This window comes from Ambystoma mexicanum, chromosome 1p (assembly GCF_040938575.1).
Source record: "Ambystoma mexicanum isolate Mex_15411 chromosome 1p, UKY_AmexF1_1, whole genome shotgun sequence".
Lineage (NCBI taxonomy): Eukaryota > Metazoa > Chordata > Amphibia > Caudata > Ambystomatidae > Ambystoma > Ambystoma mexicanum.
The window spans coordinates 7,314,731-7,340,720 of record NC_090921.1 but is presented as its reverse complement, the minus strand read 5'-3'; the positions used below and the strand labels follow the sequence as shown (position 1 = coordinate 7,340,720).

General features: G+C 46.3%; 32 non-coding genes across 32 annotated transcripts; all 32 read right to left on the bottom strand.

Moving 5' to 3' along the window:
• Nucleotides 1–190: 190 nt before the first annotated feature.
• TRNAC-GCA (transfer RNA cysteine (anticodon GCA)) lies at nt 191–262 on the bottom strand. Its single transcript has one exon. It is a non-coding gene; the product is annotated as a tRNA-Cys (tRNA).
• A 712-nt stretch (nt 263–974) lies between these two features.
• On the bottom strand, nt 975–1,046 carry TRNAC-GCA (transfer RNA cysteine (anticodon GCA)). The gene has a single exon. It is a non-coding gene; the product is annotated as a tRNA-Cys (tRNA).
• A 708-nt stretch (nt 1,047–1,754) lies between these two features.
• Nucleotides 1,755–1,826, bottom strand: TRNAC-GCA (transfer RNA cysteine (anticodon GCA)). Its single transcript has one exon. It is a non-coding gene; the product is annotated as a tRNA-Cys (tRNA).
• A 711-nt stretch (nt 1,827–2,537) lies between these two features.
• Nucleotides 2,538–2,609, bottom strand: TRNAC-GCA (transfer RNA cysteine (anticodon GCA)). Its single transcript has one exon. It is a non-coding gene; the product is annotated as a tRNA-Cys (tRNA).
• A 712-nt stretch (nt 2,610–3,321) lies between these two features.
• Nucleotides 3,322–3,393, bottom strand: TRNAC-GCA (transfer RNA cysteine (anticodon GCA)). Its single transcript has one exon. It is a non-coding gene; the product is annotated as a tRNA-Cys (tRNA).
• A 712-nt stretch (nt 3,394–4,105) lies between these two features.
• On the bottom strand, nt 4,106–4,177 carry TRNAC-GCA (transfer RNA cysteine (anticodon GCA)). The gene has a single exon. It is a non-coding gene; the product is annotated as a tRNA-Cys (tRNA).
• Nucleotides 4,178–4,885: 708 nt separating this feature from the next.
• On the bottom strand, nt 4,886–4,957 carry TRNAC-GCA (transfer RNA cysteine (anticodon GCA)). Its single transcript has one exon. It is a non-coding gene; the product is annotated as a tRNA-Cys (tRNA).
• A 708-nt stretch (nt 4,958–5,665) lies between these two features.
• Nucleotides 5,666–5,737, bottom strand: TRNAC-GCA (transfer RNA cysteine (anticodon GCA)). Its single transcript has one exon. It is a non-coding gene; the product is annotated as a tRNA-Cys (tRNA).
• Nucleotides 5,738–6,445: 708 nt separating this feature from the next.
• On the bottom strand, nt 6,446–6,517 carry TRNAC-GCA (transfer RNA cysteine (anticodon GCA)). Its single transcript has one exon. It is a non-coding gene; the product is annotated as a tRNA-Cys (tRNA).
• Nucleotides 6,518–7,225: 708 nt separating this feature from the next.
• Nucleotides 7,226–7,297, bottom strand: TRNAC-GCA (transfer RNA cysteine (anticodon GCA)). Its single transcript has one exon. It is a non-coding gene; the product is annotated as a tRNA-Cys (tRNA).
• Nucleotides 7,298–8,008: 711 nt separating this feature from the next.
• TRNAC-GCA (transfer RNA cysteine (anticodon GCA)) lies at nt 8,009–8,080 on the bottom strand. Its single transcript has one exon. It is a non-coding gene; the product is annotated as a tRNA-Cys (tRNA).
• A 712-nt stretch (nt 8,081–8,792) lies between these two features.
• On the bottom strand, nt 8,793–8,864 carry TRNAC-GCA (transfer RNA cysteine (anticodon GCA)). The gene has a single exon. It is a non-coding gene; the product is annotated as a tRNA-Cys (tRNA).
• A 712-nt stretch (nt 8,865–9,576) lies between these two features.
• Nucleotides 9,577–9,648, bottom strand: TRNAC-GCA (transfer RNA cysteine (anticodon GCA)). Its single transcript has one exon. It is a non-coding gene; the product is annotated as a tRNA-Cys (tRNA).
• A 708-nt stretch (nt 9,649–10,356) lies between these two features.
• TRNAC-GCA (transfer RNA cysteine (anticodon GCA)) lies at nt 10,357–10,428 on the bottom strand. Its single transcript has one exon. It is a non-coding gene; the product is annotated as a tRNA-Cys (tRNA).
• Nucleotides 10,429–11,136: 708 nt separating this feature from the next.
• Nucleotides 11,137–11,208, bottom strand: TRNAC-GCA (transfer RNA cysteine (anticodon GCA)). The gene has a single exon. It is a non-coding gene; the product is annotated as a tRNA-Cys (tRNA).
• A 712-nt stretch (nt 11,209–11,920) lies between these two features.
• TRNAC-GCA (transfer RNA cysteine (anticodon GCA)) lies at nt 11,921–11,992 on the bottom strand. The gene has a single exon. It is a non-coding gene; the product is annotated as a tRNA-Cys (tRNA).
• A 708-nt stretch (nt 11,993–12,700) lies between these two features.
• On the bottom strand, nt 12,701–12,772 carry TRNAC-GCA (transfer RNA cysteine (anticodon GCA)). The gene has a single exon. It is a non-coding gene; the product is annotated as a tRNA-Cys (tRNA).
• A 765-nt stretch (nt 12,773–13,537) lies between these two features.
• Nucleotides 13,538–13,609, bottom strand: TRNAC-GCA (transfer RNA cysteine (anticodon GCA)). Its single transcript has one exon. It is a non-coding gene; the product is annotated as a tRNA-Cys (tRNA).
• A 712-nt stretch (nt 13,610–14,321) lies between these two features.
• TRNAC-GCA (transfer RNA cysteine (anticodon GCA)) lies at nt 14,322–14,393 on the bottom strand. Its single transcript has one exon. It is a non-coding gene; the product is annotated as a tRNA-Cys (tRNA).
• Nucleotides 14,394–15,105: 712 nt separating this feature from the next.
• TRNAC-GCA (transfer RNA cysteine (anticodon GCA)) lies at nt 15,106–15,177 on the bottom strand. Its single transcript has one exon. It is a non-coding gene; the product is annotated as a tRNA-Cys (tRNA).
• Nucleotides 15,178–15,889: 712 nt separating this feature from the next.
• TRNAC-GCA (transfer RNA cysteine (anticodon GCA)) lies at nt 15,890–15,961 on the bottom strand. The gene has a single exon. It is a non-coding gene; the product is annotated as a tRNA-Cys (tRNA).
• A 708-nt stretch (nt 15,962–16,669) lies between these two features.
• Nucleotides 16,670–16,741, bottom strand: TRNAC-GCA (transfer RNA cysteine (anticodon GCA)). Its single transcript has one exon. It is a non-coding gene; the product is annotated as a tRNA-Cys (tRNA).
• A 712-nt stretch (nt 16,742–17,453) lies between these two features.
• TRNAC-GCA (transfer RNA cysteine (anticodon GCA)) lies at nt 17,454–17,525 on the bottom strand. Its single transcript has one exon. It is a non-coding gene; the product is annotated as a tRNA-Cys (tRNA).
• A 712-nt stretch (nt 17,526–18,237) lies between these two features.
• On the bottom strand, nt 18,238–18,309 carry TRNAC-GCA (transfer RNA cysteine (anticodon GCA)). Its single transcript has one exon. It is a non-coding gene; the product is annotated as a tRNA-Cys (tRNA).
• Nucleotides 18,310–19,017: 708 nt separating this feature from the next.
• TRNAC-GCA (transfer RNA cysteine (anticodon GCA)) lies at nt 19,018–19,089 on the bottom strand. Its single transcript has one exon. It is a non-coding gene; the product is annotated as a tRNA-Cys (tRNA).
• Nucleotides 19,090–19,801: 712 nt separating this feature from the next.
• On the bottom strand, nt 19,802–19,873 carry TRNAC-GCA (transfer RNA cysteine (anticodon GCA)). Its single transcript has one exon. It is a non-coding gene; the product is annotated as a tRNA-Cys (tRNA).
• A 708-nt stretch (nt 19,874–20,581) lies between these two features.
• On the bottom strand, nt 20,582–20,653 carry TRNAC-GCA (transfer RNA cysteine (anticodon GCA)). The gene has a single exon. It is a non-coding gene; the product is annotated as a tRNA-Cys (tRNA).
• A 712-nt stretch (nt 20,654–21,365) lies between these two features.
• On the bottom strand, nt 21,366–21,437 carry TRNAC-GCA (transfer RNA cysteine (anticodon GCA)). The gene has a single exon. It is a non-coding gene; the product is annotated as a tRNA-Cys (tRNA).
• A 712-nt stretch (nt 21,438–22,149) lies between these two features.
• On the bottom strand, nt 22,150–22,221 carry TRNAC-GCA (transfer RNA cysteine (anticodon GCA)). The gene has a single exon. It is a non-coding gene; the product is annotated as a tRNA-Cys (tRNA).
• A 708-nt stretch (nt 22,222–22,929) lies between these two features.
• On the bottom strand, nt 22,930–23,001 carry TRNAC-GCA (transfer RNA cysteine (anticodon GCA)). The gene has a single exon. It is a non-coding gene; the product is annotated as a tRNA-Cys (tRNA).
• A 708-nt stretch (nt 23,002–23,709) lies between these two features.
• Nucleotides 23,710–23,781, bottom strand: TRNAC-GCA (transfer RNA cysteine (anticodon GCA)). The gene has a single exon. It is a non-coding gene; the product is annotated as a tRNA-Cys (tRNA).
• A 712-nt stretch (nt 23,782–24,493) lies between these two features.
• On the bottom strand, nt 24,494–24,565 carry TRNAC-GCA (transfer RNA cysteine (anticodon GCA)). The gene has a single exon. It is a non-coding gene; the product is annotated as a tRNA-Cys (tRNA).
• Between the last annotated feature and the right edge of the window lie 1,425 nt (nt 24,566–25,990).

The window sequence follows — 25,990 nt, the reverse complement described above, 5'->3', positions numbered from 1 at the left end:
AAACACTAAACGGACACTTTAAAAAGTGCATAATTGCTGTTAGCAATATGTTAACTAGGATGAAACCAGAACACTTTTTGATCATGCATCTTGAAGGGTAAATGTTCACTGATGCCAAGTGTAATTAGAAAAATTAAACATATCTTTGTGAATAAACAATTATTTATTATTAAAATTTAAGAAAAGTCGAAGGGGACACCCGGATTTGAACCAGGGACCTCTTGATCTGCAGTCAAATGCTCTACCACTGAGCTATATCCCCGTGCTTTTAGGGAATCTTCTGATACTTTTCAGGCTGTCGATTCTGCGCTGGTCAAGCATTCAACGGTAATGATCCTGGAAGAGACACGTCAGCTGGATTTAGCACTTATGTGAAGGAGAAAGGGCGAGCAGCCCTGCCTTGTCCTGGTGACACCCCCTCCAAATCTCTTCAAAGCAGCCACAACGCCCAAGCACTCCTTGCTGACAATCAGGCACTTTGCATAACAAAGAGCGGGTTCAGTGCTCGCACACAGGGCCGGTGTTGTATGGGGCGGGGTATCCAAGTGAGCGTGGCTCCGGAGATTGCCAAACAATGTATCCCACAAGCTACCATGGGTGATGCAGGATAGCGTACAACACTGGGACAACATTTGTTAGGGCTCCTGGGGGCCAATTTCAATCTGAATGTGCCCCGCTTGCTTACAGGTGTGGGGGATGAGGGGTGGACAGTGTGTAGCACCCTTGGGTTCTGTAAATACAAATGTTCCTTGATCTCAAGGAGCAGGCAGCAAAAGTGGAGCTAAAACACTAAACGGACACTTTAAAAAGTGCATAATTGCTGTTAGCAATATGTTAACTAGGATGAAACCAGAACACTTTTTGATCATGCATCTTGAAGGGTAAATGTTCACTGATGCCAAGTGTAATTAGAAAAGGAACACATATCTTTGTGAATAAACAATTATTTATTATTAAAATTTAAGAAAAGTAGAAGGGGACACCCGGATTTGAACCAGGGACCTCTTGATCTGCAGTCAAATGCTCTACCACTGAGCTATATCCCCGTGCTTTTAGCGAATCTTCTGATACTTTTCAGGCTGTCGATTCTGCGCTGGTCAAGCATTCAACGTTAATTATCCTGGAAGAGACACGTCAGCTGGATTTTGCACTTATGTGAAGGAGAAAGGGCGAGCAGCCCTGCCTTGTCCTGGTGACACCCCCTCCAAATCTCTTCAAAGCCACAACACCCAAGCCCTCCTTGCTGACAATCAGGCACTTTGCATAACAAAGAGCAGCTTTAGTGCTCGCTCACAGGGCCGGTGTTGTATGGGGCGGGGTATCCAAGTGAGCGTGGCTCCGGAGATTTCCAAACAATGTATCCCACAAGCTACCATGGGGATGCAGGATAGCATACAACACCGGGACAACATTTGTTAGGGCTCCAGGGGGCCAATTTCAATCTGAATGTGCCCCGCTTGCTTACAGGTGTGGGGGGTGAGGGGTGGACAGTGTGTAGCACCCTTGGGTTCTGTAAATACAAATGTTCCTTGATCTCAAGGAGCAGGCAGCAAAAGTGGAGCTAAAACACTAAACGGACACTTTAAAAAGTGCATAATTGCTGTTAGCAATATGTTAACTAGGATGAAACCAGAACACTTTTTGATCATGCATCTTGAAGGGTAAATGTTCACTGATGCCAAGTGTAATTAGAAAAGGAACACATATCTTTGTGAATAAACAATTATTTATTATTAAAATTTAAGAAAAGTAGAAGGGGACACCCGGATTTGAACCAGGGACCTCTTGATCTGCAGTCAAATGCTCTACCACTGAGCTATATCCCCGTGCTTTTATGGAATCTTCTGATACTTTTCAGGCTGTCGATTCTGCGCTGGTCAAGCATTCAACTTTAATGATCCTGGAAGAGACACGTCAGCTGGATTTAGCACTTATGTGAAGGAGAAAGGGCGAGCAGCCCTGCCTTGTCCTGGTGACACCCCCTCCAAATCTCTTCAAAGCAGCCACAACGCCCAAGCCCTCCTTGCTGACAATCAGACACTTTGCATAACAAAGAGCTGCTTTAGTGCTCGCTCACAGGGCCGGTGTTGTATGGGGCGGGGTATCCAAGTGAGCGTGGCTCCGGAGATTTCCAAACAATGTATCCCACAAGCTACCATGGGGATGCAGGATAGCATACAACACCGGGACAACATTTGTTAGGGCTCCTGGGGGCCAATTTCAATCTGAATGTGCCCCGCTTGCTTACAGGTGTGGGGGGTGAGGGGTGGACAGTGTGTAGCACCCTTGGGTTCTGTAAATACAAATGTTCCTTGATCTCAAGGAGCAGGCAGCAAAAGTGGAGCTAAAACACTAAACGGACACTTTAAAAAGTGCATAATTGCTGTTAGCAATATGTTAACTAGGATGAAACCAGAACACTTTTTGATCATGCATCTTGAAGGGTAAATGTTCACTGATGCCAAGTGTAATTAGAAAAGGAACACATATCTTTGTGAATAAACAATTATTTATTATTAAAATTTAAGAAAAGTAGAAGGGGACACCCAGATTTGAACCAGGGACCTCTTGATCTGCAGTCAAATGCTCTACCACTGAGCTATATCCCCGTGCTTTTAGGGCATCTTCTGATACTTTTCAGGCTGTCGATTCTGCGCTGGTCAAGCATTCAACGTTAATGATCCTGGAAGAGACACGTCAGCTGGATTTAGCACTTATGTGAAGGAGAAAGGGCGAGCAGCCCTGCCTTGTCCTGGTGACACCCCCTCCAAATCTCTTCAAAGCAGCCACAACGCCCAAGCCCTCCTTGCTGACAATCAGGCACTTTGCATAACAAAGAGTGGGTTCAGTGCTCGCACACAGGGCCAGTGTTGTATGGGGCGGGGTATCCAAGTGAGCGTGGCTCCGGAGATTGCCAAACAATGTATCCCACAAGCTACCATGGGTGATGCAGGATAGCGTACAACACTGGGACAACATTTGTTAGGGCTCCTGGGGGCCAATTTCAATCTGAATGTGCCCCGCTTGCTTACAGGTGTGGGGGATGAGGGGTGGACAGTGTGTAGCACCCTTGGGTTCTGTAAATACAAATGTTCCTTGATCTCAAGGAGCAGGCAGCAAAAGTGGAGCTAAAACACTAAACGGACACTTTAAAAAGTGCATAATTGCTGTCCGCAAGATGTTAACTAGGATGAAACCAGAACACTTTTTGATCATGCATCTTGAAGCGTAAATGTTCACTGATGCCAAGTGTAATTAGAAAAGGAACACATATCTTTGTGAATAAACAATTATTTATTATTAAAATTTAAGAAAAGTCGAAGGGGACACCCGGATTTGAACCAGGGACCTCTTGATCTGCAGTCAAATGCTCTACCACTGAGCTATATCCCCGTGCTTTTAGGGAATCTTCTGATACTTTTCAGGCTGTCGATTCTGCACTGGTCAAGCTTTCAACGTTAATGATCCTGGAAGAGACACGTCAGCTGGATTTAGCACTTATGTGAAGGAGAAAGGGCGAGCAGCCCTGCCTTGTCCTGGTGACACCCCCTCCAAATCTCTTCAAAGCAGCCACAACGCCCAAGCCCTCCTTGCTGACAATCAGGCACTTTGCATAACAAAGAGCGGGTTCAGTGCTCGCACACAGGGCCGGTGTTGTATGGGGCGGGGTATCCAAGTGAGCGTGGCTCCGGAGATTGCCAAACAGTGTATCCCACAAGCTACCATGGGTGATGCAGGATAGCGTACAACACTGGGACAACATTTGTTAGGGCTCCTGGGGGCCAATTTCAATCTGAATGTGCCCCGCTTGCTTACAGGTGTGGGGGATGAGGGGTGGACAGTGTGTAGCACCCTTGGGTTCTGTAAATACAAATGTTCCTTGATCTCAAGGAGCAGGCAGCAAAAGTGGAGCTAAAACACTAAACGGACACTTTAAAAAGTGCATAATTGCTGTCCGCAAGATGTTAACTAGGATGAAACCAGAACACTTTTTGATCATGCATCTTGAAGCGTAAATGTTCACTGATGCCAAGTGTAATTAGAAAAGGAACACATATCTTTGTGAATAAACAATTATTTATTATTAAAATTTAAGAAAAGTAGAAGGGGACACCCGGATTTGAACCAGGGACTTCTTGATCTGCAGTCAAATGCTCTACCACTGAGCTATATCCCCGTGCTTTTAGCGAATCTTCTGATACTTTTCAGGCTGTCGATTCTGCACTGGTCAAGCATTCAACGTTAATGATCCTGGAAGAGACACGTCAGCTGGATTTTGCACTTATGTGAAGGAGAAAGGGCGAGCAGCCCTGCCTTGTCCTGGTGACACCCCCTCCAAATCTCTTCAAAGCCACAACACCCAAGCCCTCCTTGCTGACAATCAGGCACTTTGCATAACAAAGAGCAGCTTTAGTGCTCGCTCACAGGGCCGGTGTTGTATGGGGCGGGGTATCCAAGTGAGCGTGGCTCCGGAGATTTCCAAACAATGTATCCCACAAGCTACCATGGGGATGCAGGATAGCATACAACACCGGGACAACATTTGTTAGGGCTCCTGGGGGCCAATTTCAATCTGAATGTGCCCCGCTTGCTTACAGGTGTGGGGGGTGAGGGGTGGACAGTGTGTAGCACCCTTGGGTTCTGTAAATACAAATGTTCCTTGATCTCAAGGAGCAGGCAGCAAAAGTGGAGCTAAAACACTAAACGGACACTTTAAAAAGTGCATAATTGCTGTTAGCAATATGTTAACTAGGATGAAACCAGAACACTTTTTGATCATGCATCTTGAAGCGTAAATGTTCACTGATGCCAAGTGTAATTAGAAAAGGAACACATATCTTTGTGAATAAACAATTATTTATTATTAAAATTTAAGAAAAGTCGAAGGGGACACCCGGATTTGAACCAGGGACCTCTTGATCTGCAGTCAAATGCTCTACCACTGATCTATATCCCCGTGCTTTTAGCGAATCTTCTGATACTTTTCAGGCTGTCGATTCTGCACTGGTCAAGCATTCAACGTTAATGATCCTGGAAGAGACACGTCAGCTGGATTTTGCACTTATGTGAAGGAGAAAGGGCGAGCAGCCCTGCCTTGTCCTGGTGACACCCCCTCCAAATCTCTTCAAAGCCACAACACCCAAGCCCTCCTTGCTGACAATCAGGCACTTTGCATAACAAAGAGCAGCTTTAGTGCTCGCTCACAGGGCCGGTGTTGTATGGGGCGGGGTATCCAAGTGAGCGTGGCTCCGGAGATTTCCAAACAATGTATCCCACAAGCTACCATGGGGATGCAGGATAGCATAAAACACCGGGACAACATTTGTTAGGGCTCCTGGGGGCCAATTTCAATCTGAATGTGCCCCGCTTGCTTACAGGTGTGGGGGGTGAGGGGTGGACAGTGTGTAGCACCCTTGGGTTCTGTAAATACAAATGTTCCTTGATCTCAAGGAGCAGGCAGCAAAAGTGGAGCTAAAACACTAAACGGACACTTTAAAAAGTGCATAATTGCTGTCCGCAAGATGTTAACTAGGATGAAACCAGAACACTTTTTGATCATGCATCTTGAAGCGTAAATGTTCACTGATGCCAAGTGTAATTAGAAAAGGAACACATATCTTTGTGAATAAACAATTATTTATTATTAAAATTTAAGAAAAGTCGAAGGGGACACCCGGATTTGAACCAGGGACCTCTTGATCTGCAGTCAAATGCTCTACCACTGAGCTATATCCCCGTGCTTTTAGCGAATCTTCTGATACTTTTCAGGCTGCCGATTCTGCACTGGTCAAGCATTCAACTTTAATGATCCTGGAAGAGACACGTCAGCTGGATTTTGCACTTATGTGAAGGAGAAAGGGCGAGCAGCCCTGCCTTGTCCTGGTGACGCCCCCTCCAAATCTCTTCAAAGCCACAACACCCAAGCCCTCCTTGCTGACAATCAGGCACTTTGCATAACAAAGAGCAGCTTTAGTGCTCGCTCACAGGGCCGGTGTTGTATGGGGCGGGGTATCCAAGTGAGCGTGGCTCCGGAGATTTCCAAACAATGTATCCCACAAGCTACCATGGGGATGCAGGATAGCATAAAACACCGGGACAACATTTGTTAGGGCTCCTGGGGGCCAATTTCAATCTGAATGTGCCCCGCTTGCTTACAGGTGTGGGGGATGAGGGGTGGACAGTGTGTAGCACCCTTGGGTTCTGTAAATACAAATGTTCCTTGATCTCAAGGAGCAGGCAGCAAAAGTGGAGCTAAAACACTAAACGGACACTTTAAAAAGTGCATAATTGCTGTTAGCAATATGTTAACTAGGATGAAACCAGAACACTTTTTGATCATGCATCTTGAAGGGTAAATGTTCACTGATGCCAAGTGTAATTAGAAAAGGAACACATATCTTTGTGAATAAACAATTATTTATTATTAAAATTTAAGAAAAGTAGAAGGGGACACCCGGATTTGAACCAGGGACCTCTTGATCTGCAGTCAAATGCTCTACCACTGAGCTATATCCCCGTGCTTTTAGCGAATCTTCTGATACTTTTCAGGCTGTCGATTCTGCGCTGGTCAAGCATTCAACGTTAATGATCCTGGAAGAGACACGTCAGCTGGATTTTGCACTTATGTGAAGGAGAAAGGGCGAGCAGCCCTGCCTTGTCCTGGTGACACCCCCTCCAAATCTCTTCAAAGCCACAACACCCAAGCCCTCCTTGCTGACAATCAGGCACTTTGCATAACAAAGAGCAGCTTTAGTGCTCGCTCACAGGGCCGGTGTTGTATGGGGCGGGGTATCCAAGTGAGCGTGGCTCCGGAGATTTCCAAACAATGTATCCCACAAGCTACCATGGGGATGCAGGATAGCATACAACACCGGGACAACATTTGTTAGGGCTCCAGGGGGCCAATTTCAATCTGAATGTGCCCCGCTTGCTTACAGGTGTGGGGGGTGAGGGGTGGACAGTGTGTAGCACCCTTGGGTTCTGTAAATACAAATGTTCCTTGATCTCAAGGAGCAGGCAGCAAAAGTGGAGCTAAAACACTAAACGGACACTTTAAAAAGTGCATAATTGCTGTTAGCAATATGTTAACTAGGATGAAACCAGAACACTTTTTGATCATGCATCTTGAAGGGTAAATGTTCACTGATGCCAAGTGTAATTAGAAAAGGAACACATATCTTTGTGAATAAACAATTATTTATTATTAAAATTTAAGAAAAGTAGAAGGGGACACCCGGATTTGAACCAGGGACCTCTTGATCTGCAGTCAAATGCTCTACCACTGAGCTATATCCCCGTGCTTTTATGGAATCTTCTGATACTTTTCAGGCTGTCGATTCTGCGCTGGTCAAGCATTCAACTTTAATGATCCTGGAAGAGACACGTCAGCTGGATTTAGCACTTATGTGAAGGAGAAAGGGCGAGCAGCCCTGCCTTGTCCTGGTGACACCCCCTCCAAATCTCTTCAAAGCAGCCACAACGCCCAAGCCCTCCTTGCTGACAATCAGACACTTTGCATAACAAAGAGCTGCTTTAGTGCTCGCTCACAGGGCCGGTGTTGTATGGGGCGGGGTATCCAAGTGAGCGTGGCTCCGGAGATTTCCAAACAATGTATCCCACAAGCTACCATGGGGATGCAGGATAGCATACAACACCGGGACAACATTTGTTAGGGCTCCTGGGGGCCAATTTCAATCTGAATGTGCCCCGCTTGCTTACAGGTGTGGGGGGTGAGGGGTGGACAGTGTGTAGCACCCTTGGGTTCTGTAAATACAAATGTTCCTTGATCTCAAGGAGCAGGCAGCAAAAGTGGAGCTAAAACACTAAACGGACACTTTAAAAAGTGCATAATTGCTGTTAGCAATATGTTAACTAGGATGAAACCAGAACACTTTTTGATCATGCATCTTGAAGGGTAAATGTTCACTGATGCCAAGTGTAATTAGAAAAGGAACACATATCTTTGTGAATAAACAATTATTTATTATTAAAATTTAAGAAAAGTAGAAGGGGACACCCAGATTTGAACCAGGGACCTCTTGATCTGCAGTCAAATGCTCTACCACTGAGCTATATCCCCGTGCTTTTAGGGCATCTTCTGATACTTTTCAGGCTGTCGATTCTGCGCTGGTCAAGCATTCAACGTTAATGATCCTGGAAGAGACACGTCAGCTGGATTTAGCACTTATGTGAAGGAGAAAGGGCGAGCAGCCCTGCCTTGTCCTGGTGACACCCCCTCCAAATCTCTTCAAAGCAGCCACAACGCCCAAGCCCTCCTTGCTGACAATCAGGCACTTTGCATAACAAAGAGTGGGTTCAGTGCTCGCACACAGGGCCAGTGTTGTATGGGGCGGGGTATCCAAGTGAGCGTGGCTCCGGAGATTGCCAAACAATGTATCCCACAAGCTACCATGGGTGATGCAGGATAGCGTACAACACTGGGACAACATTTGTTAGGGCTCCTGGGGGCCAATTTCAATCTGAATGTGCCCCGCTTGCTTACAGGTGTGGGGGATGAGGGGTGGACAGTGTGTAGCACCCTTGGGTTCTGTAAATACAAATGTTCCTTGATCTCAAGGAGCAGGCAGCAAAAGTGGAGCTAAAACACTAAACGGACACTTTAAAAAGTGCATAATTGCTGTCCGCAAGATGTTAACTAGGATGAAACCAGAACACTTTTTGATCATGCATCTTGAAGCGTAAATGTTCACTGATGCCAAGTGTAATTAGAAAAGGAACACATATCTTTGTGAATAAACAATTATTTATTATTAAAATTTAAGAAAAGTCGAAGGGGACACCCGGATTTGAACCAGGGACCTCTTGATCTGCAGTCAAATGCTCTACCACTGAGCTATATCCCCGTGCTTTTAGGGAATCTTCTGATACTTTTCAGGCTGTCGATTCTGCACTGGTCAAGCTTTCAACGTTAATGATCCTGGAAGAGACACGTCAGCTGGATTTAGCACTTATGTGAAGGAGAAAGGGCGAGCAGCCCTGCCTTGTCCTGGTGACACCCCCTCCAAATCTCTTCAAAGCAGCCACAACGCCCAAGCCCTCCTTGCTGACAATCAGGCACTTTGCATAACAAAGAGCGGGTTCAGTGCTCGCACACAGGGCCGGTGTTGTATGGGGCGGGGTATCCAAGTGAGCGTGGCTCCGGAGATTGCCAAACAGTGTATCCCACAAGCTACCATGGGTGATGCAGGATAGCGTACAACACTGGGACAACATTTGTTAGGGCTCCTGGGGGCCAATTTCAATCTGAATGTGCCCCGCTTGCTTACAGGTGTGGGGGATGAGGGGTGGACAGTGTGTAGCACCCTTGGGTTCTGTAAATACAAATGTTCCTTGATCTCAAGGAGCAGGCAGCAAAAGTGGAGCTAAAACACTAAACGGACACTTTAAAAAGTGCATAATTGCTGTCCGCAAGATGTTAACTAGGATGAAACCAGAACACTTTTTGATCATGCATCTTGAAGCGTAAATGTTCACTGATGCCAAGTGTAATTAGAAAAGGAACACATATCTTTGTGAATAAACAATTATTTATTATTAAAATTTAAGAAAAGTAGAAGGGGACACCCGGATTTGAACCAGGGACTTCTTGATCTGCAGTCAAATGCTCTACCACTGAGCTATATCCCCGTGCTTTTAGCGAATCTTCTGATACTTTTCAGGCTGTCGATTCTGCACTGGTCAAGCATTCAACGTTAATGATCCTGGAAGAGACACGTCAGCTGGATTTTGCACTTATGTGAAGGAGAAAGGGCGAGCAGCCCTGCCTTGTCCTGGTGACACCCCCTCCAAATCTCTTCAAAGCCACAACACCCAAGCCCTCCTTGCTGACAATCAGGCACTTTGCATAACAAAGAGCAGCTTTAGTGCTCGCTCACAGGGCCGGTGTTGTATGGGGCGGGGTATCCAAGTGAGCGTGGCTCCGGAGATTTCCAAACAATGTATCCCACAAGCTACCATGGGGATGCAGGATAGCATACAACACCGGGACAACATTTGTTAGGGCTCCTGGGGGCCAATTTCAATCTGAATGTGCCCCGCTTGCTTACAGGTGTGGGGGGTGAGGGGTGGACAGTGTGTAGCACCCTTGGGTTCTGTAAATACAAATGTTCCTTGATCTCAAGGAGCAGGCAGCAAAAGTGGAGCTAAAACACTAAACGGACACTTTAAAAAGTGCATAATTGCTGTTAGCAATATGTTAACTAGGATGAAACCAGAACACTTTTTGATCATGCATCTTGAAGCGTAAATGTTCACTGATGCCAAGTGTAATTAGAAAAGGAACACATATCTTTGTGAATAAACAATTATTTATTATTAAAATTTAAGAAAAGTCGAAGGGGACACCCGGATTTGAACCAGGGACCTCTTGATCTGCAGTCAAATGCTCTACCACTGATCTATATCCCCGTGCTTTTAGCGAATCTTCTGATACTTTTCAGGCTGTCGATTCTGCACTGGTCAAGCATTCAACGTTAATGATCCTGGAAGAGACACGTCAGCTGGATTTTGCACTTATGTGAAGGAGAAAGGGCGAGCAGCCCTGCCTTGTCCTGGTGACACCCCCTCCAAATCTCTTCAAAGCCACAACACCCAAGCCCTCCTTGCTGACAATCAGGCACTTTGCATAACAAAGAGCAGCTTTAGTGCTCGCTCACAGGGCCGGTGTTGTATGGGGCGGGGTATCCAAGTGAGCGTGGCTCCGGAGATTTCCAAACAATGTATCCCACAAGCTACCATGGGGATGCAGGATAGCATAAAACACCGGGACAACATTTGTTAGGGCTCCTGGGGGCCAATTTCAATCTGAATGTGCCCCGCTTGCTTACAGGTGTGGGGGGTGAGGGGTGGACAGTGTGTAGCACCCTTGGGTTCTGTAAATACAAATGTTCCTTGATCTCAAGGAGCAGGCAGCAAAAGTGGAGCTAAAACACTAAACGGACACTTTAAAAAGTGCATAATTGCTGTCCGCAAGATGTTAACTAGGATGAAACCAGAACACTTTTTGATCATGCATCTTGAAGCGTAAATGTTCACTGATGCCAAGTGTAATTAGAAAAGGAACACATATCTTTGTGAATAAACAATTATTTATTATTAAAATTTAAGAAAAGTCGAAGGGGACACCCGGATTTGAACCAGGGACCTCTTGATCTGCAGTCAAATGCTCTACCACTGAGCTATATCCCCGTGCTTTTAGGGAATCTTCTGATACTTTTCAGGCTGTCGATTCTGCGCTGGTCAAGCATTCAACGTTAATGATCCTGGAAGAGACACGTCAGCTGGATTTAGCACTTATGTGAAGGAGAAAGGGCGAGCAGCCCTGCCTTGTCCTGGTGACACCCCCTCCAAATCTCTTCAAAGCAGCCACAACGCCCAAGCCCTCCTTGCTGACAATCAGGCACTTTGCATAACAAAGAGCGGGTTCAGTGCTCGCACACAGGGCCGGTGTTGTATGGGGCGGGGTATCCAAGTGAGCGTGGCTCCGGAGATTGCCAAACAGTGTATCCCACAAGCTACCATGGGTGATGCAGGATAGCGTACAACACTGGGACAACATTTGTTAGGGCTCCTGGGGGCCAATTTCAATCTGAATGTGCCCCGCTTGCTTACAGGTGTGGGGGATGAGGGGTGGACAGTGTGTAGCACCCTTGGGTTCTGTAAATACAAATGTTCCTTGATCTCAAGGAGCAGGCAGCAAAAGTGGAGCTAAAACACTAAACGGACACTTTAAAAAGTGCATAATTGCTGTCCGCAAGATGTTAACTAGGATGAAACCAGAACACTTTTTGATCATGCATCTTGAAGCGTAAATGTTCACTGATGCCAAGTGTAATTAGAAAAGGAACACATATCTTTGTGAATAAACAATTATTTATTATTAAAATTTAAGAAAAGTAGAAGGGGATACCCGGATTTGAACCAGGGACCTCTTGATCTGCAGTCAAATGCTCTACCACTGAGCTATATCCCCGTGCTTTTAGCAAATCTTCTGATACTTTTCAGGCTGTCGAATCTGGACTGGTCAAGCATTCAACGTTAATGATCCTGGAAGAGACACGTCAGCTGGATTTTGCACTTATGTGAAGGAGAAAGGGCAAGCAGCCCTGCCTTGTCCTGGTGACACCCCCTCCAAATCTCTTCAAAGCCACAACACCCAAGCCCTCCTTGCTGACAATCAGGCACTTTGCATAACAAAGAGCAGCTTTAGTGCTCGCTCACAGGGCCGGTGTTGTATGGGGCGGGGTATCCAAGTGAGCGTGGCTCCGGAGATTTCCAAACAATGTATCCCACAAGCTACCATGGGGATGCAGGATAGCATACAACACCGGGACAACATTTGTTAGGGCTCCTGGGGGCCAATTTCAATCTGAATGTGCCCCGCTTGCTTACAGGTGTGGGGGGTGAGGGGTGGACAGTGTGTAGCACCCTTGGGTTCTGTAAATACAAATGTTCCTTGATCTCAAGGAGCAGGCAGCAAAAGTGGAGCTAAAACACTAAACGGACACTTTAAAAAGTGCATAATTGCTGTTAGCAATATGTTAACTAGGATGAAACCAGAACACTTTTTGATCATGCATCTTGAAGGGTAAATGTTCACTGATGCCAAGTGTAATTAGAAAAGGAACACATATCTTTGTGAATAAACAATTATTTATTATTAAAATTTAAGAAAAGTAGAAGGGGACACCCGGATTTGAACCAGGGACCTCTTGATCTGCAGTCAAATGCTCTACCACTGAGCTATATCCCCGTGCTTTTATGGAATCTTCTGATACTTTTCAGGCTGTCGATTCTGCGCTGGTCAAGCATTCAACTTTAATGATCCTGGAAGAGACACGTCAGCTGGATTTAGCACTTATGTGAAGGAGAAAGGACGAGCAGCCCTGCCTTGTCCTGGTGACACCCCCTCCAAATCTCTTCAAAGCAGCCACAACGCCCAAGCCCTCCTGCTCGCCCTTTCTCCTTCACATAAGTGCTAAATCCAGCTGACGTGTCTCTCCTTGCTGACAATCAGGCACTTTGCATAACAAAGAGCGGGTTCAGTGCTCGCACACAGGGCCGGTGTTGTATGGGGCGGGGTATCCAAGTGAGCGTGGCTCCGGAGATTGCCAAACAATGTATCCCACAAGCTACCATGGGTGATGCAGGATAGCGTACAACACTGGGACAACATTTGTTAGGGCTCCTGGGGGCCAATTTCAATCTGAATGTGCCCCGCTTGCTTACAGGTGTGGGGGATGAGGGGTGGACAGTGTGTAGCACCCTTGGGTTCTGTAAATACAAATGTTCCTTGATCTCAAGGAGCAGGCAGCAAAAGTGGAGCTAAAACACTAAACGGACACTTTAAAAAGTGCATAATTGCTGTTAGCAATATGTTAACTAGGATGAAACCAGAACACTTTTTGATCATGCATCTTGAAGGGTAAATGTTCACTGATGCCAAGTGTAATTAGAAAAGGAACACATATCTTTGTGAATAAACAATTATTTATTATTAAAATTTAAGAAAAGTAGAAGGGGACACCCAGATTTGAACCAGGGACCTCTTGATCTGCAGTCAAATGCTCTACCACTGAGCTATATCCCCGTGCTTTTAGGGCATCTTCTGATACTTTTCAGGCTGTCGATTCTGCGCTGGTCAAGCATTCAACGTTAATGATCCTGGAAGAGACACGTCAGCTGGATTTAGCACTTATGTGAAGGAGAAAGGGCGAGCAGCCCTGCCTTGTCCTGGTGACACCCCCTCCAAATCTCTTCAAAGCAGCCACAACGCCCAAGCCCTCCTTGCTGACAATCAGGCACTTTGCATAACAAAGAGTGGGTTCAGTGCTCGCACACAGGGCCAGTGTTGTATGGGGCGGGGTATCCAAGTGAGCGTGGCTCCGGAGATTGCCAAACAATGTATCCCACAAGCTACCATGGGTGATGCAGGATAGCGTACAACACTGGGACAACATTTGTTAGGGCTCCTGGGGGCCAATTTCAATCTGAATGTGCCCCGCTTGCTTACAGGTGTGGGGGATGAGGGGTGGACAGTGTGTAGCACCCTTGGGTTCTGTAAATACAAATGTTCCTTGATCTCAAGGAGCAGGCAGCAAAAGTGGAGCTAAAACACTAAACGGACACTTTAAAAAGTGCATAATTGCTGTCCGCAAGATGTTAACTAGGATGAAACCAGAACACTTTTTGATCATGCATCTTGAAGCGTAAATGTTCACTGATGCCAAGTGTAATTAGAAAAGGAACACATATCTTTGTGAATAAACAATTATTTATTATTAAAATTTAAGAAAAGTCGAAGGGGACACCCGGATTTGAACCAGGGACCTCTTGATCTGCAGTCAAATGCTCTACCACTGAGCTATATCCCCGTGCTTTTAGGGAATCTTCTGATACTTTTCAGGCTGTCGATTCTGCACTGGTCAAGCTTTCAACGTTAATGATCCTGGAAGAGACACGTCAGCTGGATTTAGCACTTATGTGAAGGAGAAAGGGCGAGCAGCCCTGCCTTGTCCTGGTGACACCCCCTCCAAATCTCTTCAAAGCAGCCACAACGCCCAAGCCCTCCTTGCTGACAATCAGGCACTTTGCATAACAAAGAGCGGGTTCAGTGCTCGCACACAGGGCCGGTGTTGTATGGGGCGGGGTATCCAAGTGAGCGTGGCTCCGGAGATTGCCAAACAGTGTATCCCACAAGCTACCATGGGTGATGCAGGATAGCGTACAACACTGGGACAACATTTGTTAGGGCTCCTGGGGGCCAATTTCAATCTGAATGTGCCCCGCTTGCTTACAGGTGTGGGGGATGAGGGGTGGACAGTGTGTAGCACCCTTGGGTTCTGTAAATACAAATGTTCCTTGATCTCAAGGAGCAGGCAGCAAAAGTGGAGCTAAAACACTAAACGGACACTTTAAAAAGTGCATAATTGCTGTCCGCAAGATGTTAACTAGGATGAAACCAGAACACTTTTTGATCATGCATCTTGAAGCGTAAATGTTCACTGATGCCAAGTGTAATTAGAAAAGGAACACATATCTTTGTGAATAAACAATTATTTATTATTAAAATTTAAGAAAAGTCGAAGGGGACACCCGGATTTGAACCAGGGACCTCTTGATCTGCAGTCAAATGCTCTACCACTGAGCTATATCCCCGTGCTTTTAGGGAATCTTCTGATACTTTTCAGGCTGTCGATTCTGCGCTGGTCAAGCATTCAACGTTAATGATCCTGGAAGAGACACGTCAGCTGGATTTAGCACTTATGTGAAGGAGAAAGGGCGAGCAGCCCTGCCTTGTCCTGGTGACACCCCCTCCAAATCTCTTCAAAGCAGCCACAACGCCCAAGCCCTCCTTGCTGACAATCAGGCACTTTGCATAACAAAGAGCGGGTTCAGTGCTCGCACACAGGGCCGGTGTTGTATGGGGCGGGGTATCCAAGTGAGCGTGGCTCCGGAGATTGCCAAACAGTGTATCCCACAAGCTACCATGGGTGATGCAGGATAGCGTACAACACTGGGACAACATTTGTTAGGGCTCCTGGGGGCCAATTTCAATCTGAATGTGCCCCGCTTGCTTACAGGTGTGGGGGATGAGGGGTGGACAGTGTGTAGCACCCTTGGGTTCTGTAAATACAAATGTTCCTTGATCTCAAGGAGCAGGCAGCAAAAGTGGAGCTAAAACACTAAACGGACACTTTAAAAAGTGCATAATTGCTGTCCGCAAGATGTTAACTAGGATGAAACCAGAACACTTTTTGATCATGCATCTTGAAGCGTAAATGTTCACTGATGCCAAGTGTAATTAGAAAAGGAACACATATCTTTGTGAATAAACAATTATTTATTATTAAAATTTAAGAAAAGTAGAAGGGGACACCCGGATTTGAACCAGGGACTTCTTGATCTGCAGTCAAATGCTCTACCACTGAGCTATATCCCCGTGCTTTTAGCGAATCTTCTGATACTTTTCAGGCTGTCGATTCTGCACTGGTCAAGCATTCAACGTTAATGATCCTGGAAGAGACACGTCAGCTGGATTTTGCACTTATGTGAAGGAGAAAGGGCGAGCAGCCCTGCCTTGTCCTGGTGACACCCCCTCCAAATCTCTTCAAAGCCACAACACCCAAGCCCTCCTTGCTGACAATCAGGCACTTTGCATAACAAAGAGCAGCTTTAGTGCTCGCTCACAGGGCCGGTGTTGTATGGGGCGGGGTATCCAAGTGAGCGTGGCTCCGGAGATTTCCAAACAATGTATCCCACAAGCTACCATGGGGATGCAGGATAGCATACAACACCGGGACAACATTTGTTAGGGCTCCTGGGGGCCAATTTCAATCTGAATGTGCCCCGCTTGCTTACAGGTGTGGGGGGTGAGGGGTGGACAGTGTGTAGCACCCTTGGGTTCTGTAAATACAAATGTTCCTTGATCTCAAGGAGCAGGCAGCAAAAGTGGAGCTAAAACACTAAACGGACACTTTAAAAAGTGCATAATTGCTGTTAGCAATATGTTAACTAGGATGAAACCAGAACACTTTTTGATCATGCATCTTGAAGGGTAAATGTTCACTGATGCCAAGTGTAATTAGAAAAGGAACACATATCTTTGTGAATAAACAATTATTTATTATTAAAATTTAAGAAAAGTAGAAGGGGACACCCGGATTTGAACCAGGGACCTCTTGATCTGCAGTCAAATGCTCTACCACTGAGCTATATCCCGGTGCTTTTAGGGAATATTCTGATACTTTTCAGGCTGACGATTCTGCGCTGGTCAAGCATTCAACTTTAATGATCCTGGAAGAGACACGTCAGCTGGATTTAGCACTTATGTGAAGGAGAAAGGGTGAGCAGCCTTGCCTTGTCCTGGTGACACCCCCTCCAAATCTCTTCAAAGCAGCCACAACGCCCAAGCCCTCCTTGCTGACAATCAGGCACTTTGCATAACAAAGAGCGGGTTCAGTGCTCGCACACAGGGCCGGTGTTGTATGGGGCGGGGTATCCAAGTGAGCGTGGCTCCGGAGATTGCCAAACAATGTATCCCACAAGCTACCATGGGTGATGCAGGATAGCGTACAACACTGGGACAACATTTGTTAGGGCTCCTGGGGGCCAATTTCAATCTGAATGTGCCCCGCTTGCTTACAGGTGTGGGGGATGAGGGGTGGACAGTGTGTAGCACCCTTGGGTTCTGTAAATACAAATGTTCCTTGATCTCAAGGAGCAGGCAGCAAAAGTGGAGCTAAAACACTAAACGGACACTTTAAAAAGTGCATAATTGCTGTCCGCAAGATGTTAACTAGGATGAAACCAGAACACTTTTTGATCATGCATCTTGAAGCGTAAATGTTCACTGATGCCAAGTGTAATTAGAAAAGGAACACATATCTTTGTGAATAAACAATTATTTATTATTAAAATTTAAGAAAAGTCGGAGGGGACACCGGGATTTGAACCAGGGACCTCTTGATCTGCAGTCAAATGCTCTACCACTGAGCTATATCCCCGTGATTTTAGGGAATCTTCTGATACTTTTCAGGCTGTCGATTCTGCGCTGGTCAAGCATTCAACGTTAATGATCCTGGAAGAGACACGTCAGCTGGATTTAGCACTTATGTGAAGGAGAAAGGGCGAGCAGCCCTGCCTTGTCCTGGTGACACCCCCTCCAAATCTCTTCAAAGCAGCCACAACGCCCAAGCCCTCCTTGCTGACAATCAGGCACTTTGCATAACAAAGAGCGGGTTCAGTGCTCGCACACAGGGCCGGTGTTGTATGGGGCGGGGTATCCAAGTGAGCGTGGCTCCGGAGATTGCCAAACAATGTATCCCACAAGCTACCATGGGTGATGCAGGATAGCGTACAACACTGGGACAACATTTGTTAGGGCTCCTGGGGGCCAATTTCAATCTGAATGTGCCCCGCTTGCTTACAGGTGTGGGGGATGAGGGGTGGACAGTGTGTAGCACCCTTGGGTTCTGTAAATACAAATGTTCCTTGATCTCAAGGAGCAGGCAGCAAAAGTGGAGCTAAAACACTAAACGGACACTTTAAAAAGTGCATAATTGCTGTCCGCAAGATGTTAACTAGGATGAAACCAGAACACTTTTTGATCATGCATCTTGAAGCGTAAATGTTCACTGATGCCAAGTGTAATTAGAAAAGGAACACATATCTTTGTGAATAAACAATTATTTATTATTAAAATTTAAGAAAAGTCGAAGGGGACACCCGGATTTGAACCAGGGACCTCTTGATCTGCAGTCAAATGCTCTACCACTGAGCTATATCCCCGTGCTTTTAGCGAATCTTCTGATACTTTTCAGGCTGTCGATTCTGCACTGGTCAAGCATTCAACGTTAATGATCCTGGAAGAGACACGTCAGCTGGATTTTGCACTTATGTGAAGGAGAAAGGGCGAGCAGCCCTGCCTTGTCCTGGTGACACCCCCTCCAAATCTCTTCAAAGCCACAACACCCAAGCCCTCCTTGCTGACAATCAGGCACTTTGCATAACAAAGAGCAGCTTTAGTGCTCGCTCACAGGGCCGGTGTTGTATGGGGCGGGGTATCCAAGTGAGCGTGGCTCCGGAGATTTCCAAACAATGTATCCCACAAGCTACCATGGGGATGCAGGATAGCATAAAACACCGGGACAACATTTGTTAGGGCTCCTGGGGGCCAATTTCAATCTGAATGTGCCCCGCTTGCTTACAGGTGTGGGGGGTGAGGGGTGGACAGTGTGTAGCACCCTTGGGTTCTGTAAATACAAATGTTCCTTGATCTCAAGGAGCAGGCAGCAAAAGTGGAGCTAAAACACTAAACGGACACTTTAAAAAGTGCATAATTGCTGTCCGCAAGATGTTAACTAGGATGAAACCAGAACACTTTTTGATCATGCATCTTGAAGCGTAAATGTTCACTGATGCCAAGTGTAATTAGAAAAGGAACACATATCTTTGTGAATAAACAATTATTTATTATTAAAATTTAAGAAAAGTCGAAGGGGACACCCGGATTTGAACCAGGGACCTCTTGATCTGCAGTCAAATGCTCTACCACTGAGCTATATCCCCGTGCTTTTAGGGAATCTTCTGATACTTTTCAGGCTGTCGATTCTGCGCTGGTCAAGCATTCAACGTTAATGATCCTGGAAGAGACACGTCAGCTGGATTTAGCACTTATGTGAAGGAGAAAGGGCGAGCAGCCCTGCCTTGTCCTGGTGACACCCCCTCCAAATCTCTTCAAAGCAGCCACAACGCCCAAGCCCTCCTTGCTGACAATCAGGCACTTTGCATAACAAAGAGCGGGTTCAGTGCTCGCACACAGGGCCGGTGTTGTATGGGGCGGGGTATCCAAGTGAGCGTGGCTCCGGAGATTGCCAAACAGTGTATCCCACAAGCTACCATGGGTGATGCAGGATAGCGTACAACACTGGGACAACATTTGTTAGGGCTCCTGGGGGCCAATTTCAATCTGAATGTGCCCCGCTTGCTTACAGGTGTGGGGGATGAGGGGTGGACAGTGTGTAGCACCCTTGGGTTCTGTAAATACAAATGTTCCTTGATCTCAAGGAGCAGGCAGCAAAAGTGGAGCTAAAACACTAAACGGACACTTTAAAAAGTGCATAATTGCTGTCCGCAAGATGTTAACTAGGATGAAACCATAACACTTTTTGATCATGCATCTTGAAGCGTAAATGTTCACTGATGCCAAGTGTAATTAGAAAAGGAACACATATCTTTGTGAATAAACAATTATTTATTATTAAAATTTAAGAAAAGTAGAAGGGGACACCCGGATTTGAACCAGGGACCTCTTGATCTGCAGTCAAATGCTCTACCACTGAGCTATATCCCCGTGCTTTTAGCAAATCTTCTGATACTTTTCAGGCTGTCGAATCTGGACTGGTCAAGCATTCAACGTTAATGATCCTGGAAGAGACACGTCAGCTGGATTTTGCACTTATGTGAAGGAGAAAGGGCGAGCAGCCCTGCCTTGTCCTGGTGACACCCCCTCCAAATCTCTTCAAAGCCACAACACCCAAGCCCTCCTTGCTGACAATCAGGCACTTTGCATAACAAAGAGCAGCTTTAGTGCTCGCTCACAGGGCCGGTGTTGTATGGGGCGGGGTATCCAAGTGAGCGTGGCTCCGGAGATTTCCAAACAATGTATCCCACAAGCTACCATGGGGATGCAGGATAGCATACAACACCGGGACAACATTTGTTAGGGCTCCTGGGGGCCAATTTCAATCTGAATGTGCCCCGCTTGCTTACAGGTGTGGGGGGTGAGGGGTGGACAGTGTGTAGCACCCTTGGGTTCTGTAAATACAAATGTTCCTTGATCTCAAGGAGCAGGCAGCAAAAGTGGAGCTAAAACACTAAACGGACACTTTAAAAAGTGCATAATTGCTGTTAGCAATATGTTAACTAGGATGAAACCAGAACACTTTTTGATCATGCATCTTGAAGGGTAAATGTTCACTGATGCCAAGTGTAATTAGAAAAGGAACACATATCTTTGTGAATAAACAATTATTTATTATTAAAATTTAAGAAAAGTAGAAGGGGACACCCGGATTTGAACCAGGGACCTCTTGATCTGCAGTCAAATGCTCTACCACTGAGCTATATCCCCGTGCTTTTAGGGCATCTTCTGATACTTTTCAGGCTGTCGATTCTGCGCTGGTCAAGCATTCAACGTTAATGATCCTGGAAGAGACACGTCAGCTGGATTTAGCACTTATGTGAAGGAGAAAGGGCGAGCAGCCCTGCCTTGTCCTGGTGACACCCCCTCCAAATCTCTTCAAAGCAGCCACAACGCCCAAGCCCTCCTTGCTGACAATCAGGCACTTTGCATAACAAAGAGCGGGTTCAGTGCTCGCACACAGGGCCGGTGTTGTATGGGGCGGGGTATCCAAGTGAGCGTGGCTCCGGAGATTGCCAAACAATGTATCCCACAAGCTACCATGGGTGATGCAGGATAGCGTACAACACTGGGACACCATTTGTTAGGGCTCCTGGGGGCCAATTTCAATCTGAATGTGCCCCGCTTGCTTACAGGTGTGGGGGATGAGGGGTGGACAGTGTGTAGCACCCTTGGGTTCTGTAAATACAAATGTTCCTTGATCTCAAGGAGCAGGCAGCAAAAGTGGAGCTAAAACACTAAACGGACACTTTAAAAAGTGCATAATTGCTGTCCGCAAGATGTTAACTAGGATGAAACCAGAACACTTTTTGATCATGCATCTTGAAGCGTAAATGTTCACTGATGCCAAGTGTAATTAGAAAAGGAACACATATCTTTGTGAATAAACAATTATTTATTATTAAAATTTAAGAAAAGTCGAAGGGGACACCCGGATTTGAACCAGGGACCTCTTGATCTGCAGTCAAATGCTCTACCACTGAGCTATATCCCCGTGCTTTTAGGGCATCTTCTGATACTTTTCAGGCTGTCGATTCTGCGCTGGTCAAGCATTCAACGTTAATGATCCTGGAAGAGACACGTCAGCTGGATTTAGCACTTATGTGAAGGAGAAAGGGCGAGCAGCCCTGCCTTGTCCTGGTGACACCCCCTCCAAATCTCTTCAAAGCAGCCACAACGCCCAAGCCCTCCTTGCTGACAATCAGGCACTTTGCATAACAAAGAGCGGGTTCAGTGCTCGCACACAGGGCCGGTGTTGTATGGGGCGGGGTATCCAAGTGAGCGTGGCTCCGGAGATTGCCAAACAATGTATCCCACAAGCTACCATGGGTGATGCAGGATAGCGTACAACACTGGGACACCATTTGTTAGGGCTCCTGGGGGCCAATTTCAATCTGAATGTGCCCCGCTTGCTTACAGGTGTGGGGGATGAGGGGTGGACAGTGTGTAGCACCCTTGGGTTCTGTAAATACAAATGTTCCTTGATCTCAAGGAGCAGGCAGCAAAAGTGGAGCTAAAACACTAAACGGACACTTTAAAAAGTGCATAATTGCTGTCCGCAAGATGTTAACTAGGATGAAACCAGATCACTTTTTGATCATGCATCTTGAAGCGTAAATGTTCACTGATGCCAAGTGTAATTAGAAAAGGAACACATATCTTTGTGAATAAACAATTATTTATTATTAAAATTTAAGAAAAGTCGAAGGGGACACCCGGATTTGAACCAGGGACCTCTTGATCTGCAGTCAAATGCTCTACCACTGATCTATATCCCCGTGCTTTTAGCGAATCTTCTGATACTTTTCAGGCTGTCGATTCTGCACTGGTCAAGCATTCAACGTTAATGATCCTGGAAGAGACACGTCAGCTGGATTTTGCACTTATGTGAAGGAGAAAGGGCGAGCAGCCCTGCCTTGTCCTGGTGACACCCCCTCCAAATCTCTTCAAAGCCACAACACCCAAGCCCTCCTTGCTGACAATCAGGCACTTTGCATAACAAAGAGCAGCTTTAGTGCTCGCTCACAGGGCCGGTGTTGTATGGGGCGGGGTATCCAAGTGAGCGTGGCTCCGGAGATTTCCAAACAATGTATCCCACAAGCTACCATGGGGATGCAGGATAGCATAAAACACCGGGACAACATTTGTTAGGGCTCCTGGGGGCCAATTTCAATCTGAATGTGCCCCGCTTGCTTACAGGTGTGGGGGGTGAGGGGTGGACAGTGTGTAGCACCCTTGGGTTCTGTAAATACAAATGTTCCTTGATCTCAAGGAGCAGGCAGCAAAAGTGGAGCTAAAACACTAAACGGACACTTTAAAAAGTGCATAATTGCTGTCCGCAAGATGTTAACTAGGATGAAACCAGAACACTTTTTGATCATGCATCTTGAAGCGTAAATGTTCACTGATGCCAAGTGTAATTAGAAAAGGAACACATATCTTTGTGAATAAACAATTATTTATTATTAAAATTTAAGAAAAGTAGAAGGGGACACCCGGATTTGAACCAGGGACCTCTTGATCTGCAGTCAAATGCTCTACCACTGAGCTATATCCCCGTGCTTTTAGCAAATCTTCTGATACTTTTCAGGCTGTCGAATCTGGACTGGTCAAGCATTCAACGTTAATGATCCTGGAAGAGACACGTCAGCTGGATTTTGCACTTATGTGAAGGAGAAAGGGCGAGCAGCCCTGCCTTGTCCTGGTGACACCCCCTCCAAATCTCTTCAAAGCCACAACACCCAAGCCCTCCTTGCTGACAATCAGGCACTTTGCATAACAAAGAGCAGCTTTAGTGCTCGCTCACAGGGCCGGTGTTGTATGGGGCGGGGTATCCAAGTGAGCGTGGCTCCGGAGATTTCCAAACAATGTATCCCACAAGCTACCATGGGGATGCAGGATAGCATACAACACCGGGACAACATTTGTTAGGGCTCCTGGGGGCCAATTTCAATCTGAATGTGCCCCGCTTGCTTACAGGTGTGGGGGGTGAGGGGTGGACAGTGTGTAGCACCCTTGGGTTCTGTAAATACAAATGTTCCTTGATCTCAAGGAGCAGGCAGCAAAAGTGGAGCTAAAACACTAAACGGACACTTTAAAAAGTGCATAATTGCTGTTAGCAATATGTTAACTAGGATGAAACCAGAACACTTTTTGATCATGCATCTTGAAGGGTAAATGTTCACTGATGCCAAGTGTAATTAGAAAAGGAACACATATCTTTGTGAATAAACAATTATTTATTATTAAAATTTAAGAAAAGTAGAAGGGGACACCCGGATTTGAACCAGGGACCTCTTGATCTGCAGTCAAATGCTCTACCACTGAGCTATATCCCCGTGCTTTTAGGGCATCTTCTGATACTTTTCAGGCTGTCGATTCTGCGCTGGTCAAGCATTCAACGTTAATGATCCTGGAAGAGACACGTCAGCTGGATTTAGCACTTATGTGAAGGAGAAAGGGCGAGCAGCCCTGCCTTGTCCTGGTGACACCCCCTCCAAATCTCTTCAAAGCAGCCACAACGCCCAAGCCCTCCTTGCTGACAATCAGGCACTTTGCATAACAAAGAGCGGGTTCAGTGCTCGCACACAGGGCCGGTGTTGTATGGGGCGGGGTATCCAAGTGAGCGTGGCTCCGGAGATTGCCAAACAATGTATCCCACAAGCTACCATGGGTGATGCAGGATAGCGTACAACACTGGGACACCATTTGTTAGGGCTCCTGGGGGCCAATTTCAATCTGAATGTGCCCCGCTTGCTTACAGGTGTGGGGGATGAGGGGTGGACAGTGTGTAGCACCCTTGGGTTCTGTAAATACAAATGTTCCTTGATCTCAAGGAGCAGGCAGCAAAAGTGGAGCTAAAACACTAAACGGACACTTTAAAAAGTGCATAATTGCTGTCCGCAAGATGTTAACTAGGATGAAACCAGAACACTTTTTGATCATGCATCTTGAAGCGTAAATGTTCACTGATGCCAAGTGTAATTAGAAAAGGAACACATATCTTTGTGAATAAACAATTATTTATTATTAAAATTTAAGAAAAGTCGAAGGGGACACCCGGATTTGAACCAGGGACCTCTTGATCTGCAGTCAAATGCTCTACCACTGAGCTATATCCCCGTGCTTTTAGGGCATCTTCTGATACTTTTCAGGCTGTCGATTCTGCGCTGGTCAAGCATTCAACGTTAATGATCCTGGAAGAGACACGTCAGCTGGATTTAGCACTTATGTGAAGGAGAAAGGGCGAGCAGCCCTGCCTTGTCCTGGTGACACCCCCTCCAAATCTCTTCAAAGCAGCCACAACGCCCAAGCCCTCCTTGCTGACAATCAGGCACTTTGCATAACAAAGAGCGGGTTCAGTGCTCGCACACAGGGCCGGTGTTGTATGGGGCGGGGTATCCAAGTGAGCGTGGCTCCGGAGATTGCCAAACAATGTATCCCACAAGCTACCATGGGTGATGCAGGATAGCGTACAACACTGGGACACCATTTGTTAGGGCTCCTGGGGGCCAATTTCAATCTGAATGTGCCCCGCTTGCTTACAGGTGTGGGGGATGAGGGGTGGACAGTGTGTAGCACCCTTGGGTTCTGTAAATACAAATGTTCCTTGATCTCAAGGAGCAGGCAGCAAAAGTGGAGCTAAAACACTAAACGGACACTTTAAAAAGTGCATAATTGCTGTCCGCAAGATGTTAACTAGGATGAAACCAGAACACTTTTTGATCATGCATCTTGAAGCGTAAATGTTCACTGATGCCAAGTGTAATTAGAAAAGGAACACATATCTTTGTGAATAAACAATTATTTATTATTAAAATTTAAGAAAAGTCGAAGGGGACACCCGGATTTGAACCAGGGACCTCTTGATCTGCAGTGAAATGCTCTACCACTGATCTATATCCCCGTGCTTTTAGCGAATCTTCTGATACTTTTCAGGCTGTCGATTCTGCACTGGTCAAGCATTCAACGTTAATGATCCTGGAAGAGACACGTCAGCTGGATTTTGCACTTATGTGAAGGAGAAAGGGCGAGCAGCCCTGCCTTGTCCTGGTGACACCCCCTCCAAATCTCTTCAAAGCCACAACACCCAAGCCCTCCTTGCTGACAATCAGGCACTTTGCATAACAAAGAGCAGCTTTAGTGCTCGCTCACAGGGCCGGTGTTGTATGGGGCGGGGTATCCAAGTGAGCGTGGCTCCGGAGATTTCCAAACAATGTATCCCACAAGCTACCATGGGGATGCAGGATAGCATAAAACACCGGGACAACATTTGTTAGGGCTCCTGGGGGCCAATTTCAATCTGAATGTGCCCCGCTTGCTTACAGGTGTGGGGGGTGAGGGGTGGACAGTGTGTAGCACCCTTGGGTTCTGTAAATACAAATGTTCCTTGATCTCAAGGAGCAGGCAGCAAAAGTGGAGCTAAAACACTAAACGGACACTTTAAAAAGTGCATAATTGCTGTCCGCAAGATGTTAACTAGGATGAAACCAGAACACTTTTTGATCATGCATCTTGAAGCGTAAATGTTCACTGATGCCAAGTGTA